General features: G+C 46.8%; 1 pseudogene across 1 annotated transcript in view; it reads right to left on the bottom strand.

The window, feature by feature from the left end:
* The window catches only part of LOC309361267 (U6 snRNA-associated Sm-like protein LSm3 pseudogene), a 179101-nt pseudogene that overhangs the window by 140433 nt on the left and 24273 nt on the right, over positions 1-14395 (bottom strand). The gene's annotated exons all lie outside the window — the stretch shown is intronic.

Raw genomic sequence — 14395 nt, 5'->3', positions numbered from 1 at the left:
CCTTGAGGACTGCAAATCAGTGTCAGGCCTAGTGGTGAAGTTTGGGGACTCAGTAGTTGGGTGGAGGTCCCGGAAGCAAAGTCTCATAGCGCTTTCATCTACTGAAGCTGAGTTCAGTGCGCTATCAGAGGTTTGCAGAGAGCTGGAGTTCTATATGTGTTTGGTCGAGGAAATCTGTGGAGAGAATTGTCTGCCCGTTGTGGTGCATGAAGACAATCAACCGTACCTTAAATTGGCTGAGACGGGGCAATTCAAGGCGAGGACCAAACATTTGGACATACGTTTCCGGAATGTATGTCAGAGCGTTCATGAGGGGCTAGTTGCTCTGAAATACTGTCCCTCAACCATTAATCTTCCAGAAGCACGAGGAGTTCTGTGAGGGTCTGTGTATGGGGAAAGCATTGTTGGCTGTTGTCCCCAGATGCAGGACAAGAGGGGGTGTGGAGTTTGGAACTGACAGGGTTAAAACTCCGTGGTGTCCTGTATCTGGGAGGAGCTTGACGCAGAGAAGTGTGTCACAGTGTGTGTCAGTGTTCAGACTTGCTTTCGCTTCTGGCTGACACACAGCACAGCACGGAGGCTGTGCGAGTGTGCTTTTGGAAGCACAGAGAAATGTCCGAAGTTTCCGATGGATTTACTGCTTTGTAAATAAACGCTACTAGAGATAAGAACGAACTGTCTCTGGACTTGATTTATCCCTATTCTCACACGGACGCAGGACCGCTGCTACTATGCTCTCCTGCCAGGTCAGCTCCCCAGCAGAGCCCACGAAGGGAAGCCTGACTGGACGTAGGATTTATTTACTGGCCAATAGGCAAGCTGTTAGCTGCAAAGTGACATCTACATGAAAATGGTTCACCTTCCAACCTCTCTGTGCTGCTATTGCCAAAAGCGTTCTCAAAGTCTCCGCTCTCGAGGTCGGCGAATATACCTCTGTGAAGTGGACACCCTTTTTCTGTGTGAATCCTCGGGCCACTAACCTCGCTTTATACTGTGGTTCTCCCACTTCTGTGGGTTTCAGTCGGTAAACCCATTTGCAGCTAACAGCTTGTTTGTTCTCCGGCAGCTGTGTGAGTGAGAACACACCAAGAGACTCCATTGAGTTCATCTCCCTTTGCATCGCCTCACGCCATTTGCTGGCTTCTTCCTGAGGCAACGAAATTATGGAGGGGAAGAGGGCGCCGGAGTCGTGGAAGGAAGCTTTTATCACATTGATACCAAAATCGGAAGCTGAAAAGACACAACTTAAGAACTATCGTCCCATCTCTCTTTTAAATGTGGATTACAAAATATTTGCAGACATTTTGGCAAGTAGATTTAAAAAAGTTTTAAATGAAGTAATCCACAAGGACCAGGCAGGCTTTCTCCCAGGTAGACATTTGTTTGCTAATACAAGGAACATTATTGACATTTTGGAACTTTTGCAAACAGATATAAACACAAAAGCAGTCTTAATTTTCATAGACGTGGAGAAGGCCTTTGACAACATTTCCTGGAAATTTATGAAGGGAAATTTAAAAGAAATGGGAGTGGGACGGGGTTTTGAGAATGGGATTGAGGCGATATATTCAGAGCAAAAAGCTAAATTGATAGTTAACAATGTGGTTACAGAAGAGTTTAAAATTGAAAAAGGAACACGACAAGGCTGCCCCATTTCCCCTTTGCTATTCATTTCGGTTCTGGAAGTGCTCTTGAATATGATTAGAGGGGACCGGTTGGTGGAAGGAATCCAGGTCGGAGAGAAACAATACAAACTTAAAGCTTTTGCAGATGACCTAGTTTTGACCCTGCAGGAGCCAGAATCTAGTACGAAAAGAGTATTACAACTGATTCAAGATTTTGGTCGGGTGGCGGGATTTAAATTAAACAAACAGAAAACTAAGGTATTGGAAAAAAACTTGACAGATACAGAGTCAGAACGGTTTCAGAGAAAGACAGAACTAAATGTGGTTAAAAAAGTAAAGTACCTAGGGGTAAACATAACAGCAAAAAATCTGAGTCTATTTAAGGATAACTATGAAAAATGTTGGTCAGAAATTAAGAGAGATTTAGACAGCTGGACAAAATTGAAACTTTCTTTGTTAGGCCGAATTGCTGCTATCAAGATGAATGTATTGCCAAAAATGTTGTTTTTGTTTCAAACACTTCAGATTGTGGACAAGACGGAGTGCTTCCGGAAGTGGCAGAGAGACATCTCTAAGTTTGTCTGGCAGGGCAAAAAGCATCACTATCGGAACACCTGAATGAGTTCTTTCTGAATACACTCTCTTGCACGATGTAACTTAATCCGCAAGTATTTGGTTCTTTGCTTCCAACTCTCTGAGTTCAGCAAAGCCAGACAGGATCTATTATCTTGATACACCTGTATAGGACATTTCACAGAAACTCTGATGTCCTTAAACAGTTGCATCAGCCATTCACAATCCATGAGCGAAAATGCCAGGGCATTGAGTTCTGCTTCACAGGAACTTAGGCTCACTGTTGTCTGCTTTTTGCACAACCAGTCAAACAGACAGTGGTTGTACATGTAGCATACTCCAGAAGTGCTTGTGCCATCTTTGGTGTCACTGCCAAAACTCGCATCTGCAAAGATTTCAAGACCTCCAGACTTCTGACCAGTGAATCTGAGTCTGTAGTGCATAGTACCTTTGAGATAACATGCTATGCACTTGAGAGCTTTCCAATTCTGAACAGCAGGATTGTTAGCATGTCTGCTAAGCAGATTAGTCCTTACAGCTGTATCAGGTCTTGAACATCTGACAATGAATTTCAACTTGCCTAGAATGCAACTGTACAGTGTAGTGTCAGAAAATGCTTCAGCAGTGATTGAAAAACCACGAAAGGACCCTACAGAGGTGGGGTCATACAGACCAATTCGCCTATTAAATCAAGACTATAAGATATTTAAAAGGTGCTGTAATGGTTCTAGGGGTTGCTCGTGCGTAAGTTGCCGCCACTCCTGGCTAGATCATCTGGTTGAACCCTTTCTGTCTGGACAGCCTTTCACTTCGTGGCTGTCTCAGTCGCTGGCAGAATCCGTCAGTGGGCGTTTCTTGAACTTCTTCCAGCAAAGAAGTTCTTTGACGCCAAGTCTCCTCCTACTCTCCCTGCGCGTAGGTCTTCTGTGCAGGGAGGGTGTGGGCAGCGGAGTACCCGTGCTCTCCCCGCTGGTCTCCGGTGAAGAGTCCTGGAGCCTCCTCTCCGATTCCCCCATCTGCCCCCCTTCTCCACTGGTGTTACGCTGATTTCCTTCCCCAGCAGATGGGCTGCCTCTCTCCCTACTGGGACCCTCTCCGGCATCCCTCTGGAGCCTTCCCTCCGCCTCTAGCTCCGATGGCAGTTCCCTGACATCCACCTCCCCCCCAGGACCCCCTCCAACCCCGGCCCGACCTTCTGATCCAACCTCGTCCCTTTCCTCGGCCGACGATGCGGGGAATCCCCTGAAGGAGCTGTCGCCCTCCTCTGAGGATTCAAAACCCGCTTCCCACCCGTTCCGATCTCTTCCAGCGGGGTGGGCCTCCCAGTCTGATTCTTCTCCCTCTGACACCTCCCCTCCCTCCTCTTCGGAGGCAGGAAAACCCACAAAGTCCTCTTCGTCGTCTGTGGTTCCAAATTCTTCCTCCCTGAATCTCACTAGTGGTTTTGGCTGTGGAACTCTTCCACCAGATACCCGTCATTGATCGCCTCAGCGGAGACCCACGTGTTTTCTGACCTGGGTTCTTCCTCCCAAGCTACCAAGTACTCCACCTGGTGACCTCGCCACCTTGAATTGAGTATTTCTGTGGCTTGGTTGTGGTGTTCCCTCTCCTCTACCCGCAGGTGGGTGGTGACTCCTCCCTCCCGCCCCGGAAATTCCCGCCCCTCCCTGTACGGTGAGAGTAGGGACCTATGGAACACCGGATGTATCTTCATGCTGTCAGGCAACTTGAGCTTGAATGCCACAGGGTTCACCTGCTGTGTTATCTCAAAAGGTCCCAGCTGCCTTGGCTGCAACTTCTTGCACCCTCCCTTAAAGGGTAACCCTTGGGTTGACAACCACACTCGGTCTCCCACCCGTATGGCCTCCCCCTCCCGACGGTGCTTGTCTGCCTGCCTCTTGTAAACTTCCTTGGCCCGCTCCAAGTTCATCTTGAGTTGCTGGTGCAAGGCCTCCATTTCTTCCACAAACTGCTCTGCCGCAGGTACACTCCATCCTTCCTCCCCCCCTCCCCGGGAAGGCCCTGGGGTGACACCCATAATTGGCCATGAATGGGTTCATTCCCGTGGACACATGTTCAGCGTTATTGTATGCCAATTCAGCCAGCGCTAGTTTCTCTACCGAATTGTTCTGTCTCTCACTGACGTAGCAGCGTAGGTATTGCTGTTCACTCTTTCTGCTTGCCTGTTGGTTTCCGGGTGTCTCGCCGTCGAGAAGCCCACCTCGACCTGCAGCAAGCTCATGAGCTTCCTCCAGAACCGGGAAGTAAATTGTTTCCCGCGATCTGAGATGACCCTTGAGGGAGCCCCATGCAGCCTGAAGATGTGATCCACAAACAACCTGGCTGTCTCCTCTGCCGTCACTGAATGTGAGCAAGCTATGAAATGGCACATCTTCATCAGTAGATTGACTACTACCATGACTGCTGTCTTCCCCCTTGACTTGGGCAAATCTGTCATAAAATCGATGGACACCACCTCCCAGGGTCTTCCCGGCGTGGGTAAGGGTTCCAGTAACCCTGCGGGGGCAGCCCTCTCCCCCTTTGCCCTCTGGCAGCGGTCACACCCCCGTACATATTCCCGTACATCTTCCCTCACCCTTGGCCACCAGAACTGCCTGGTGACAAGCAGCATGGTTTTGTGCTGTCCAAAGTGCCCAGCTGTTGGGTTGTCGTGGAGTTGCTTGAGTACCTTCCCCCTCAAGGTCTCCCCCGGTACATACAGCGCCCCCTTATAGTACAGTAGCCCTTCCTTTTCCTCAAACCCTCCATGGTTTTCCCTTCCGTCCCGGAGTTCCCTGATTTTAGTTTGAGCGAACACGTCGTTTCTAGTAAGCCCGGCCAGTTCTCGTTTCCCAACCAACGCTCCCCCCCACACCCATCGGTTCTCGGGGAACACGTGTCGGATCTCCGGCGGTCCCTCTCCTTCCATGTACTCCGGCTTCCGGGAGAGAGCATCTGCTCTTACGTTTTCCTCTCCCGGCACGTATCGGATCTCGAAGGAAAAGTTGGAGAACTCCTGTGCCCATCGAATCTGTCTCTGGTTGAGTACACGCGCAGTCCTCCAGTATTCCAAGTTCTTGTGATCCGTACAAACCTGGATTTTGTGCTGCGCCCCTATTAACAGATGTCTCCATCGGCGAAACGCCACATAGATCGCAAGCAGTTCGCAGTCATACACCATATAGTTTTGCTCCGACTTGTTCAGCTTCCTCGAGAAAAAGGCACATGGCCTCCAGCCCTGCTTGGCCCCTGGCTGCAAAAGTACCACTCCAATGGCTTTGTCTGACGCGTCGGTCTCCAGCCTCATGGGCTTCTCCAGATCAAAGTGCAGGAGCTGCTCTTCCGAAGCGAATGCCTTCTTCAGTCTTTCAAAGGATTGCTGGGCACTTTCTGTCCAGATGAACTTCTTTTTGCTACTGAGACAATCTGTGATGGGCGCTGTCAAGTGGGCGAAGTTCTTGATGAACTTCCTTAGAAGTTGCTGAACCCTAGGAACCTCTGCACGTCCTTCCGGGTTTTGGGGGCCTTCCATTCCAGCACTGCCTGCACCTTGCTTGGGTCCATAGCTAGGCCCTTGTCTGACAACTTGTACCCCAGAAACCCGACCTCTCAAGCGTTAAATTGGCATTTTTCCAGCTTGACCCACAACTGGTGCTTCTGCAGTCTCTTTAGCACTTCCCTGACGTCTCTGACATGTTGCTTCTCATTGTCCGAATAGATTAAGACATCGTCCAAAAAGGCTATGCAGTTCTTGTATAGCAGGGACCCCAACACGTGGTGCATGAATGCTTGAAAGCAGGCGGAGCCCGATTGTAATCCAAATGGCATAACTAAGTACTCAAAGACCCCCAGGGGGGTGAACATGGTGGTTTTCCATTCGTCCCCCTCCCTTACCCTAATCAAATTGTACGCTCCCCTGAGTTCCAGCTTGGTAAAAAAATTCCCCTGCCTCACCCGTGTTAAAATGTCATCAATCCTGGGCATTGGGAAGGTCGCGGGTTCTGACACCAGGTTGACGGCCCAGTAATCCACGACTAGCCTGGGCTGATTAGTCTCTTTTTTGTCCACAAAGAACACCGGACTGCCCCCCACCGCCTTTGATTCTCTTATGAACCCCCTCTTCAGGTTCTTGTCAATAAATTGCCGCAACTCCTGCATCTCCCGGTCAGACATGGTATACAGCTTACCCACCGGCAGCTGAGCCCCTGGGAGTAAGTTGATTTGGCAGTCAAAGGGCCTATGGGGGGGTAGTCTATCCACCTCCTTCTCGCTGAAGACTTCCTTCAGGTCAGCATATTGTGGTGGCACCTCCCCTTTTGGTTCCACAGCCAGCCCAGCCACCCTGGCCACTGTCATCCTTGGGTTCTCCCCCCCAGACAGTGTTCCAAGCAGTAAGCTGACCCAAAGGTGACTGACCGCTGATGCCATGACACTACTGGATCGTGCAGTGCCAGCCAGCTCATCCCCAGTATTATTGGGGGTCCTGCCACTGTGGCCACGTGAAAGGCAATGGTCTCCGTGTGTCTGGTGTGAAAGGCAATGGTCTCCGTGTGTCTGGTGTGTCACTCCCCCCCCCCCCCGAGAAGTTCCCTGCCATCGATGGTGGTCACTTGCAAGGGAAAATCCAGGGGCAGCAGGTGGAGTTGGTGCTCTAGAGCGAAGTCCCTGCTGAAGAAATTGCAGAAGCTGCCTGAATCCAGCAGCCCCTCCACCTTGACTGGATGCCCATTCGGGAGTTCTAGCACCACTTCTATGGCTATAGCTACCCTGGGAGGGTCAGGCTGAGGCACTTCTATTGGTTGCTGGCCTGGCTGCTGCCCCCGCTGATTGGCAGCCAGGCGTTGTCGTTTCCCTGCTCCTGCCCTTCCTCCCCCTTCTCCTCACAGCCAGCAGCCCCCACCATCCCTTGCCAGGCCTTTCTTTGAGGGCAGACCCTGGAATAATGTCCTGGCCGTTGGCAGAGGAAACACTTCTTGGTGGTTTTCCAATCCTTCCCCTCCTTCTTGCGACCTTCACTGGAGTTTTAAACCTCGTGCGTGCGCGCCATCTATTTCCATTAGCTCAGCCGCCTGGGAAAGCTGTCTTGGTATTTTAGGAATGCGGTAGTCATGGCAACGTTCCCCTCTCACTTCGCGTTTCTCCTGAGCCCGCGCTTCCTGCCGCACTCCAATCGCAAGCACAGCCTTGGTCAGCTGATCCATCGACTGTGGGCGGGGCGCGCGGGACACCTCATCCTTCACAGTTGGGGACAACCCCTCCTCAAACAACATTTGAATAGGTTCAGAGTCCAGATCCCACCCGAGCCGGTGGATCAACATCGCAAAACGCGACCAGTAGTCTCTGACGGACTGGTTCCCCTGCTTGCACCCCATCAGTTCCCACCGAGTCACACTTTGCTCCACTTCACTGGAATACATCGCGTTCATTACCTGGAAAAATTTCTTAAGGTCCTTCAAGGCAGCATTTTGCGTTGCCATTTGGGGCCTGATCCATTCGCGTGCCCCATCCTCCAGATGCCCCACAATGTAGGCTACCCTCTCCCCGTCATCAGCAAAGTCATTATGCTGCAGTTCCAAAACGTACTCTATTTCCGTTCGGAACGCATTGTAGTCCTGGGGTTTCCCCCCAAACTTGTGTACCAGCCCCGGTACCTTCCTTGCGATGGGGGTGGGTCTGACCTGTGCATCCTGAGTCCGTCTTTCGTCCAGCCGTGCCGTCAGGAGAGCCACATGCTGTTCCAAATCTCGGTTCCTCTCTACCAGACTTTGCACTCCAGCTGCTTGCTCCTTCTCTCCGGCTCCCCTGGTTTGGCTCATCGTGCTGCCTCTCTGGAGCTGCGCACAAGCAACATCGGTGACTGACGGATTGCTGTAATGGTTCTAGGGGTTGCTCGTTCGTAAGTTACCGCCACTCCTGGCTAGGTTACCTGGTTGAACCCTTTCTGTCTGGACAGCCTTTCACTTCGTGGCTGTCTCAGACGCTGGCAGAATCCGTCAGTGGGCGTTTCTTGAACTTCTTCCAGCAAAGAAGTTCTTTGACGCCAAATCTCCTCCTACTCTCCCTGCACGGAAGTCTTCTGCGCAGGGAGGGTGTGGGCAGCGGAGTACCCGTGCTCTCCCCGCTGGTCTCCGGTGAAGAGTCCTGGAGCCTCCTCTCCGATTCCCCCATCTGCCCCCCTTCTCCACTGGTGTTACGCTGATTTCCTTCCCCAGCAGATGGGCTGCCTCTCTCCCTACTGGGACCCTCTCTGGCATCCCTCTGGAGCCTTCCCTCCGCCTCTAGCTCCGATGGCAGTTCCCTGACAGGTACTACCTAAAACAATTAAGGAAGATCAATATGGATTTGTTAAGGGAAGATACATAGGCCATCCTATAAGAAATGTGTTAAACGTATTAACAAGCAGGGTAAAAGGAAAATTGGTGGTCTTAAAATTGGATGTGTATAAGGCCTTCGACACAATTAGACATAAGTTCTTATGGAATATTATGCGGGACGTAGGATTAGGAGAGAACTTTGTGGAAGCAATCCAGGAATTGTATAGAGAAGGGAAGGCTGTGGTCAGAGTGAATGAGGGGGGTTCAGATCAATTCAATATACAAAGAGGAGTTAAACAAGGATGTTCACTCTCACCGCTACTATTTGTATTGGGTATGGAGTACTTGGCAGACAGAATACGAAACTCAGTAAGGATAAAAGGATATAAGAAAGGAAAGAAAGAAATCAAGTTAAACATGTATGCAGATGATATCCTATTATTATTTACAAACCCCTTAGAGGGTGTAAGAGAACTTATGATAATCCTGAAGGACTTTAAAGAGGCGTCAGGATTGGGAGTAAATTTGGAGAAGTCTGAAATTTTATTTTGCGTTGTAAATAAAGAGGAGAAGAAGGAAATTGCAAAAATGACAAAGATGGATATCAATAGGAAAAAAGTTAAATACTTGGGGGTAAATATTATTAAAAATATTACTAGGATTCCAGATGTAAATTACAAAGAAGCATGGAGGAAGATCAAGAAGGACATAAAATCATGGAAAAATAAGAATTTATCTATTCTAGGTAGGATTAGAGCACTTAAAATGTTTCTGGTACCAAAATTATTATATTTCAAGTAATTACACTACCCATTAGGAAAATATGGTTCAAAACATGGAATAAGGTATTTAAAAATTGGATTTTTGGAAGTAAAAGAGTTAGAACCCCAGACATAGTAAATTATTCATCTCAAGAAGAGATGGGATGGGAAATACCGAACTTAGAATTTTACTATGAAACATTCCAATTGAAAAATCTAATAGATATTGGATATAAGGATGGGATTAAATGGATAAGGCTGGAGAATGAAATAAATGAAGGAATAGGAAGAGAAGGGATATTTAATAGAGATATTAATACGGCTTTTAAGAAGACAATAGGACCAAGGAAAACTGTGTTAGGAATCTGGAAGAATTGGAATACGAAATGGATGCCAACATACTCAAGGTGGACGCCATTAAAATATATGCAGGAGGGTCAAAGGGAACCGGGTTGGTGGAAGAAATTAGAAGATCAGGGATTTTATAAATTAAAAGATATGTTCAATGAAGAAGGGAATTTAATTACAAAAAAGTTTTTTTTAGAAAAAATAGGAAAACAATATTGGCTGAAAGTGCAAGGACTTTATGATTTAATAAAAACGGAAAGAGCAGAGGAAACGATGAGGACAGAAATGAAAATAGATATGGTGCTGAACAAAAGACAAATAACGGAGAAAGGGATAGCAGGGATGTTATATAAACTGATGATAAGCGACAAAGAAAGAATGATAAGGATAATCCAGATTAAATGGGAGCAGGAAGGTATGATCCATCCAAACACGGCTCAAGAACTGATGAAGACTATAAACAATATTAAAATAGAAAAGTATAAAGAATTAAGTAGAATTTTTTTATAGTGAAAAGGTTTAGTCCCAAATGCTGGCATTGTGGTCAGGAAAAAGGACTATATTCACACATGTGGTGGGAATGTAATCTGGTTAAGGAATATTGGCAAAAGATTATAAAGGTAATTTCTGGATTATTTCAAATAAACATAGAAGTTAATAGGGATTTGTTATTTTCGGGAATACTGGGAAATAACCAAGTAAAAAGTAATAAGTAAGAGTTGTACAAGATTATGATTTTAGCTGGAATGGCAGTTATTGCTTAGGGATGGAAAGAAAAGGTCAAATGGAATATGGAAAAATGGAATGATGATGTTTTTGAATATGTACAATCAGAAATAAATGCACAGATAGTGGCAGAGGATAGATGGGAAAATAAATGCCAAAGAATTACAAATAAATGGGCATTTTACAGGAACTGGATAGAAAGAGGGGAAGCCAACCCTAACATACAAGCTCGAATGAACAGACTGTGTACATGGATAAAGATATGAAGAAGGAAGGCCTGACCGGAGGGGGGGGGGCTGGAGTGGGGAGGGGGGGAAGTAAACCGGATGGTATTTTGAATTGATTTTGTTATGTAAGCCCTTTTTTAGAAACCATATATATTAACGTTATGCATTGTAGTATGAATGAATTTTGTTTTGTATTCTTTGTTTTATAGAATACATATAATAATGTTATGTTACTAAGCAAATTTAATAAAACAGTAAAAGGGGGGGAAAAGAAAAGAAAATGCTTCAGCATTTGTGTCTGCTGGGTTTTCATCAACCAAATTCAACCTGGTTAATACAGCAGCAATTTTCTGTGTTTGGTGTACCAGAAAATCACCTGCTTGGTCCTTCTGCACCTGCAGAGAAAGATAGTTGGATACCTCACCAAGATCCTTCATGTCAAAGTGCTCCTTCAGCTGAGCTAGGGTGCTTTGGTACAAAGCCTGATTCTTCCAAAACAAAAGAAGATTATCAACAAAACATAAACAATACAGTTTGTTTTGCCCCTCCTCCTTGCCAAACACACATGGATCAGCTTTGCCTTGGTGAAAACCTAGAGAAAGCAATGTCTGGGTTAGCGGAGTCTATAACCTGAAGCGCATGCAACCCGAGGTACCACTGTATTGAAATTCCTCAGCCCAAGCCAGCATTGCCAATGGGTAGGATGATGAGAATTGTAGTTAAGCAATGTATGGAGGGCCAGAGGTTACCCTCACCTGTTTTATCGGTTAGTGTGCTAAGATCTGGGCGCAAGCCCAATTCAGCTGACGGTACTTAACAAGAGCTTGCTTTACACAAAACATGAGAGCTAATACACTATTCTGCTCCAATATACAAAACAGCCCCTTCTCTAGAGAAAGCTCAAGAAAATACAAACTTTAGGGTTTGTAGATGGTTGTAAAGGTTGCTGAAAGGTTTCTATTTCACTAGTTGGAAACAGCTTCCAGGCTAGGCAGGACCAAGGTTGATTTGTAACTGTTACTGTCTGCCTGCTTGCCATCATGCATATTTGTAAACCATTTCTGCCAAAATATATACATCTGCAATAGTTTCTGGAAGCAGACCCTGCAAGAGCGCACACTCCATGAAGTCCATATGGATAGTGTTACGAAATGGAGGGGGGCATATGAACGAAGTCTTAAGACGTCTCTAAGAGACGTAGAGCCCGAGGCGATGACCTCAAGGGAACCCTGCCACACTAGGACTCCCCTCGAGCTATCACAACGTTGCACCAAGCACCACTCGAAACTTCAAAACCCCAAGAATAAAGCGCCATTTCTGACCCCGTATCCCGATGCTTTACACAATCGATGTATTTTATGAATGAACAATGTATTTGCATGAGGATGCGCTCTAGCCAATCCGATTGTGTTGAATGTAGCCCTTCAGCCAATCGCAGCAATGCCATGGCTCTGCAGAGGCAGCTCAGCTCGAGCTGTTTTACACGCTCCACTGAGCGCTGACAAGGTGATGACAGCTCCCGCTGCGAGAACAATGGACTGAGTCAATCGAAACCTCATTACCCTGTTAATCCAATGAAAACTAGATACAATGTAGCAATGTCAGGCCAGGCCACTTCCGAAAAGAACCATCTGTATTAAAAACGCCTAAAAACACTTGGAAATTCATAGCAAATCACTGGTTTCACCGGTTCTCTTCATTCCACCACCAGTCTGCTTCGTTGGCCAAGGACTTAGGAACCCCTCAGTCCCCACCAGAATTCCCCAAGCGGGAGGTCACGTACTCACAGGAAGGTACTTTACTCGTAGGTGACAATCGCTGGGCACAAGCTCTCCTCCGGACTTACCCAGGCGGCAGACTATGCAAACCAAAGTTCTATTCTCCTCTTGCAGTAGGTGCTTAGAATGTACTTCCCAAGACATATCCTGTATTTGCATCTTACCCCAACACATTCCTCCTATGTTAATCATGTATAACCCTCCCCTTTTCTGATGGAGTGGTGATGCTTAGCGAACTGTCTGCTGGGATAAGATAGGAACTTTTAAAAGTCCCTGTCACCCCGTTCTCGGGGTTCAATTCCTCTTTGAACCTGTGGTGCAATAAACTTTGGTCGATGCTATTTGCTCCAGTTGGTGGCTGGTCTCCTTCTTTGTTCCGCAGGGACCCACGGGCTCTGAGCAGCCTCCCACCTGGATTTTTCCGTAACAACAGAAACTAGACTAAGCCTCTTGAGAGAAGAAAGGTGGGTTTTGCTCCCACTGCAATGTTGTAATCTAAATAAGCACATCTTCCTACAAGTGAATAGTAGCCACCTATCTGGGGGGGAAATAAAGTGGTATGCTGAAAGACATTGTTACGGTGGAGAGCAAATCTGTTTTCAACAATCCTAACATCCAGAGAAAAACCAGATGGCAGCTTTTTTTTACTATGTCCACAGAACTCAATGAAAAGCACCAATGGTTTTGGTCTGGTTAAGTAGAAGCATGTTGAAATCTGCAGATGGCACAAAATTCAGCGGCAGTAAATCAGAAAGAGGGGCAGTCCTTAAACAGCTGAAGAGAATGGGATAAACTTCAACTGAGCATCCAAGTATTAACATCCTTACGGTAAGGACCTTACCCAACCCTAGTCACATGTAAACACCATTTTAAAGCATGGCTTGATGAGCTAAAAGATGACTAGGAGTACACATTCAAAAGCACATCATATTGGAAACAATGCAGTTCAGTACTAACCCTCAGATATGCACCAGCTTTATTCCCAGTTCATGATCCAGCAAGAGACAAACATACAAGAGCTGATTTACATGTATTTTTCTTCTTTGCTGGATTGGGGCATAAGCACTGAGCCCTATCTTTGTTCTTACCTTTATTCAAACGGTTCAAGGCTTCTTCAATGGAAAGTCGGTCATCTTCTGTCTCTTCTGGTTTGTTTACTACCAGTAGCCAGCAAAGCTTGTTCTGGTACCTTAGAATTCTTGTGTCTCTTCATTTTTCCCAGCATCAGGGTCTTTTCCAGGGAATCTTCTCTTTTCATGAGGTGGCCAAAGTATTGGAGCCTCAGCTTCATGATCTGTCATTCCAGTGAGCACTCAGGGCTGATATCCTTCAGAATGGAGAGGTTTGATCTTCTTGCAGTCCATGGGACTCTCAAGAGTCTCCTCCAGCACCAGAGTTCAAAAGCATCTTCTTTATGGTCCAGCTCTCACTTCCATACATCACTACTGGGAAAACCATAGCTTGAAGTAAACGGACCTTTGTCGGCAAGGTGATGTCTCTGTTCAGTTTCTGTTAATTGATTCTCATGAAAACTTACAGATTCTGGCTTCACACAATTAACTCAAGGCAGTGTCAATTTCTCTTGGCAGAAAGCCAAGGTCTGCTTGACCTAGAAACTACTTACTCTGATTGGTTAACGACCAGCACTCAACTCTGTTATCTAGGAATGCTAGCACAGTTTGTGTGGGGTGTGTTAAGAGTAGGAGTTCTGTGTATGGTTGAGAGAGAGAGAGAGAGAGAGAGAGAGAGAGAGAGAGAGAGAGAGAGAGAGAGAGAGAGAGAGAGAGAGAGAGAGAGAGAGAGAGAGAGAGAGAGAAAGAAAGGATTCATTTTGCTTTGTTTTGTATGCAGAAACTCTGCTGGTTTCTTTTTCCTTTTAATAAATCCTGTAAATAGTTATTCTGAGTCTAGCTGACTAGTCATTTCCACCTCAACTAGCTTCTTCGCTGTGCAGGAAAACTCTGCTACGTTTGGGCTAAAGCCATTAGAGCTATGCCTGACACTTCAAAGTTCCAAGAGGTTATGGGTATTGTGCTGCCAGCC

This window comes from Podarcis melisellensis, assembly GCF_964234715.1.
Source record: "Podarcis melisellensis genome assembly, chromosome: W".
NCBI classification, from domain to species: Eukaryota; Metazoa; Chordata; class Lepidosauria; order Squamata; family Lacertidae; genus Podarcis; species Podarcis melisellensis.
This window is presented reverse-complemented; position numbering and strand designations above follow the sequence as displayed.